At 35.7% G+C, this 6,258-nt stretch overlaps 1 long non-coding RNA gene across 1 annotated transcript in view; it reads right to left on the bottom strand.

The window, feature by feature from the left end:
* Positions 1–3,193: 3,193 nt before the first annotated feature.
* The window catches only part of LOC106523031 (uncharacterized), a 29,322-nt gene continuing 26,257 nt past the window's right edge, over positions 3,194–6,258 (bottom strand). The window contains exon 5 of the long non-coding RNA XR_001310843.1: positions 3,194–3,245. This is a non-coding gene — a long non-coding RNA (uncharacterized LOC106523031). The remainder of the gene's footprint in view (positions 3,246–6,258) is intronic.

The following is a 6,258-nucleotide window of genomic DNA, read 5'->3' as shown; positions in this document are numbered from 1 at the left end:
ATCTGAATGTTTCAATATATTGACGGTTAAAAATAAAACAAACTATGCTGAGGTTGTTGGATTTCAAAACCATATGGGAAAATATAAATTAATAACAGGAGCAGGAAAACAATACTTCAGAAACTTTATAGAGGTTTTGTAAAAAAAAAGAAAAGATAAAAGTAAACAGTTTTTTTAATCAATGATGTCCCTGACGGTCTTATCCTGTTAGTCTCTGATGTAACATCATGTTCCGTCCCAAAATAAAATTAAAATCAATCACAACATGATCATCAGTTGCTTTAGTGTTTTTAGCCGTCCACTATTCTATTTCCAACTGAGCCGCAAACTGTATTAATAACTTATTAAATCAGATAATGACATTACAGGCATGCGTGCATTTATATATGTGAGCGCATCGTCTTCTCTTCGATGGATTTGGCCCGCAAATCAAGTTAATCACAGCGTTGAAAGCAATAATGAGTGTGGCATGCTACTCAACAAACTAACAAACCCATTAGATAGTCTGCCTGTCTCCAAATCCAAAGCCTTATATTCATTAGACAGTAATTCAGAGCAGAAAATGAGATTGAGATCCTAGATGCTGCAGAGAAATGCACNCCCCCCACCCCCCGCAAAGCAAAAAGGAAAACAAAACTGCGACGGCCGGGACGAGATGGAAAAACAAAAAAATTCTAATTTTGTCCATGAAGTGAGAAAGGAGTTGATAATTAGTCTGGGATGAGAGGAAGACGTTGCAGACGGAGCCGAACCGGTCTTCAATCCATTCCTCTTTCTGTCCAATTTAACGCAGCTGTTGGAGCCTTTAATGCTCAGAAGTGCTGGAGGAGCTTATGTAACCGCAGGAAGAAGTGGTGTGAAAAATGGTGGCATCAATCCATTTTACAGTTTTCCACACTTCACCTTGGGGGCATTTTTTTTTTGTACTCTTGCGGCGTCGCAAACATCACGACGGTCCCATTCAACTCCTTCAGGTACAAAGAATGACACATTAAAGCCAAGAAAGCGTCTCTATAAAAGTAAAAAAACAAAAAAATATCCCCGCCGTTTGTTTTCATCATCCTGTTAGTGCAAATCGACAAACTGGTATAAAATAAATGCTACGCCAACTAATATTAAGGTTCTACATTTTTATGTGAACATGTTTGTTCATGCATATTCACAGTTCCGCTAATCCACTAACAGCGAAGCTAACTTTCATTTAGCAGATTAGCATTTTCCGCTAACTTTGAAAACTATTAGTGAACCAATTAGCAAACTTTAAATCCACTGACAAAAACAAAAACATATATTTCAGCAGACACTGGTTGTGTGTGAAGAAGCCACAGAGTGACCAGCTGAGATCAAGTTTTTTATGTTTATGTCATCAACTTCAGCGTTTGTAAAGCTAATTTTTCAGAGCAGATTAGCATTTTCCACTAACTTTGGAAACTATTAGAGAACCAATTAGTTTCCACAAAACTGAGTTCTGCTAACTTTAAGTCCAAAATCGAAACCAAAAACAAGTATTTTAGCAAACGTTCGTTGTGTGTGAAGAAGCTGTGAGGTGAACAGACTCTTTTTTGTTTATTTCACTTTGTGCAAATGGTTTACTTGCTGATTCATTTGCTTGCACTTTAACTGTTTGGTGGATGTTGCAACAGTTTCAGTAAGTTTTAGCTTAAATTCTGATGTTTCTGTGGATAAAACACATTTCAAGTTAGCAGTTATTGGTTAGCATTAGCTTCCCTTAATTTTCTTACCTGTTTAGTGGTTTAAAGTTTGCTAAGTTAATTTTTAAGTTAGCGGATTGGCGGTTAGCAAAGTCACCATTGGTTATTTTTCCCAAAAGCCCCAAATCATCTTTTGTCATTCCTCTTTTCAGTTTCTTGAGCCAAATGACAGAATAGCCTATATGCCACGGTCATTAATGACGTATTTCCGGTAAAATTCTTGCCACGCTCCTCCCTTCCACTCCCTGCTTACTGCCCATGTTTTCAGCGTTAGCTCCTAGAACTGGTCCGTGAAAAAGTCACAAAAGTTAAAGCATCTGTGAGCTACTGGTATGAAACGTGAGTTCTGTTGTGTGTCGTTGTGTCCACTAACCAGCAGGTATGATCAAGTAGTTAGTTTTTCTCCTTTTTCCTTTAGATGAGGAGGTGACAGCTGTGGATCATAGCATTATAGGGAAAACTTATCTTTAAAAGCTCAAGTGCTGGACCGGATGTCCGTGGCATATAGGCTATTGTGTGTCAAAATAAAACTAAACCTGCTTCTAATCTACCCTGGTGATGTCATTGATGCAGCTACAGGAGATAGTGTGATGCAGTTTTATAAATACGGCTTGTGTGAGTGGAGTTTCATGTATTTAGTTTCTTTTGTGTTTCGTTTGAGATTGTTTTCATTTAAAGTTCTCTCTTCTTCTGAAAAGAAATGGTGACTAAAAGGACGAGTCAACAGAACTCAAGCGTTGAAGAAAAAGATGGAGCTAAAACGATTTGTGCCGAGATCTTCTGAACTCTAACGGGATAATTTCCGACAAATTTAGATGGAGACGAGGAACGGTTGTCCTTTTCTAACAGAATTTTAACAAAACTGAAGACGACTTTGAGTTAAATTAATACAATCAATCATTTATTTATGAATACATGTTAGAGGCATAACAATTCTAATAAAAATGTTGAAAAATTGCATATTTTGAAGACTAATACAGCTTTGAATGTGATATAAATGTATGTTGCTTGTGATTTACCATTTGAGTCTTCTTGTTTTTATTCTCATTTCTGTGTATTTTTCTTGTTTTGTTCACAGCAGAAGACCTTGATGCTAATTATTTTTACATGTTGTGTGTTTTCCTCCTCCTCTGGCTCTCCGATCGGAAGAAGCTCCATTATTTTTTTGTATATTCGCACTCTGCCATCACTCTGACATTCTGCTTGACATTCAGGTAGCGTAGCAACATGACAAGATGCCCCTACAGCCTGGTGTGAGAATATAGATGCTTTTTGAAAAGGTTGACAAGAGAGAGGGAGGGAGGAAGGGATGAAGAGGGGAAAATAAAAAAGGAGGGGTAAAAAAAGTGGTGTGAACCCATCCACAGATCTGCTTCTTCTTTTCAACCCTCCTTCAAAATCCCATTTGAAATTTAAAACCTTGTTGTTTTTTTTGAGTCTCAGAATGCCTTTACTAGTGATGCCGCCCAGAGGGAGAGGACTTCCTGCGTGATTCACCCGGGATGAGCGGCTCACGTGTTCCACACTCAGCATCTATAAATGCATACATCATTACTTACACTGACACTCAGAGAAATAATCATTTGTTGTAGAAAAAAAAAAGAAAAGGAAAAAGCAGCGCGGAGCCACAGCGGGTGTAAAACACGAAGCCGTGGTCAGAGAGAGAAGGGGGGTTATGTAAATGCCGTTTTCTTTCTCCGCTGCAGAATTCGATTCATAATTCATAGAGATTAAAGATGAATTTCAGATGAGGCTGAGCTCCCCCCTCCTTCTACGTTCGATTGGCTCTTTTTCGCCCCGTGGAAACGCCGYGGCTCAAACAACTCCTCATTTCTCAGTGATTAGAGAGACACCGGATCCGGGCCCTCCTGACCCGATCAATACATCTGCTGATTTGATCCTGCCTGCTTCGGCTCCAGCTGCTCTTAAAAAAAGAAGAAAATCAGAACCGTATTGAGTCTCTGCTCCGAGACCAACAGCTCTCCTGTAAGAGGTCGGAAAGATGCTCCATTTTGGATTGAAAGGATACACTTWCAACTACTTATTTAACAGTTTTAAAGCACCGTTTTATTTTTATAAGTTACAAAAATAATATTATCACAATATCAAAAAACCAGAAACTAACATTTATTTATTGATTGTTAACAGAGAAACTAAAGTGCAAATAAAAAAAAGAGTTTTCCACAGGTTGTTTTAAAAACATAAAGAGCAAAAACATCAAACTAAACTATGAGAAAAGAAAGGTTTTTAGCACTTAACATCATCTTTATATTTGTGAGATGCAGTTAAAATGTGCAATAAGTTTAGGTTTTCTTGAAAACTCAGGAAGTTTCGTCACATTTTAGTGTTTCAAAAAGTTAACAAGTTGTATTAAAATATATATTATATAAAACATTTAACAACCAATAAAGTTTGATAATTTAACATCACGTTTATGGATGTAAAGTATCAATGTTGTTGATCAACTTATTACTTCAAATGTTTTGTTTGGAAATATTATAAAGAAGCAATATCTTACCTGCTGCAGATAACTCAGTGCAGTTCAAAGAAACATTTCTTCAAACTGATAACTTAAAATGTTAATATATGTTTAATTAACATGTTAATACATATTAGTTGCCATGCTTATTGATGCTTAAATAACATTATCTGATGTTTAGTTAATTAACATGGGTAATTTATGTTTACATAATATATTAACTCGATGCTTAATTAACATTAATTTTACCACACGTTTATTTAACATAATACCTGATGATTGATTACCATATTAAACATGCATAATTTGTGTTTCAATGCTTAAATAACATGTCACTTTGATTTTTATTAACATGTTATTGAMGTTTTATTAACATGTTAATTAATGTTGATAAACATGTTAAACATGTATAATTTACATGTGATTCCATATTTAAATACCATGTAAATTTGAGTTTAAACATGTTAATTGCTATTTAATTAGCATGTTAACTAACAATCACAATAAAATTTATGCCTAATTTACATAACAATGCATGTTTATTCGAAATGTTAATTAAAGTTTAATTAAAATGTTAAACATATTTAATCAACAAGTTAATTTAGTTTAAAAAATGTTTGTTGTTTAATCAACATGTTAGTAATTAAAGTTTTAAAAAACAGTAATATGTTTAATAAACATATTAAAGCATATTTATTAAAATGTTAGTTTTGTTTAAACAATTTTTTGTGATGTTTATTCAGCATGTTATTAATTAAAGCTTAATGTATATTAATAGATGCTTAAATAACATGTTAGAGCATAATTATTTAAAATGTAACTAACACATTGAACATGTTTAATGAAAAAACATTTTACTCTTAAACTTCAGACTAGCCATTAGCTCATCACATGAACTGCTGTAATATTATAAAACTTTGATTTATTTTTTAAAAAGCATTGGAGCATTGGATGAATAAAAATATCATCAGTTTGATCAGAAATTTACTGTTTCTTCGACCTGCAGCTGTTCAGAGATCTGTCTACAGCAGGTAAGACGTTTACAGTTCATAGCATTCTCACATAACCCTCCGTGGAAAGATCTCATCTCGTCAGCTCATGTTTGTAGCTTTAATTTAACACTTTGTTTCATATTTTGCCCTCGTTTTGTAAAAAAATCATTTATTGTTCAAAACTCAGAGAACTAAACATCTGGATTTTTTATTTTTAAATAAAACAGATTTGGATCTGAACCCATATCATAGATCTGAGGTTTTCTCTTTTTTTAAAAGCAGATTCAGGCCTTTCTTGACTGGAAATTCATTAATGGCTTTTCCGCTAAACTTTTAAAAGAGGAGAGAGGGAAAAAAAAGGCTAAAAGGCCACAAAAAGTGCCTCATCTTCCCAGAAAGACCGAGCCRTCCCCGTCCAGACTTTATCACTGACTCCATGATGTAATTAGCCATCGTGGTGGTGCAGCTGTGGTTCTGCTGATTGTATTACTGAATCACTGATGTCTTTTCTGGGCAAAACCCCAGAGATTAGAAGGAGGACGCGTAAAAACACACAATGCAGAGGAGCAGGAACAGCTCGCTGGGGGGTTTGGGCCAACCCAGAAATATCAGGAAAAACTTTATTTATGGATAAATATCTTATAAAGCACTGATTTTAACAAAACTTCTACATCAATAGCTAAAAACTTTGTGTAGATCTAAATAAACATAGCTGAAAAACCTCAGAGAACAAAAAAATGGCCGTACACAGATCATGAGTTAACACATATTGTTTTTGAGAGTGTCARGATGGTAAGCCTGAAGGCGTTCCAGTGAAAAACCCAGGAGACACATGGGAGAAGCTCTGGGACCAAAGTGACCTTTGACCCCCAAAGGTAACATGTGGTCCTAAAAGCACACACGGGTCAAACGACGCCATCAACACCGTTATCGTCCCCCAAGAGGAGGAGGTCGGCTCAGATTTTCACTCCACCTTCTTCATTTCTCTGCACACCTGCCCTGTGAACACAGCCTCTGCCAGGTGTGTGTGTGTGTGTGTGTGTGTGTGTGTGTGTGTGTGTGTGTGTGTGTGTGT

The sequence above is a fragment of the Austrofundulus limnaeus genome, unplaced genomic scaffold (genome assembly GCF_001266775.1).
Source record: "Austrofundulus limnaeus strain Quisiro unplaced genomic scaffold, Austrofundulus_limnaeus-1.0 Scaffold142, whole genome shotgun sequence".
In the NCBI taxonomy this organism is placed as follows: domain Eukaryota; kingdom Metazoa; phylum Chordata; class Actinopteri; order Cyprinodontiformes; family Rivulidae; genus Austrofundulus; species Austrofundulus limnaeus.
This window is presented reverse-complemented; position numbering and strand designations above follow the sequence as displayed.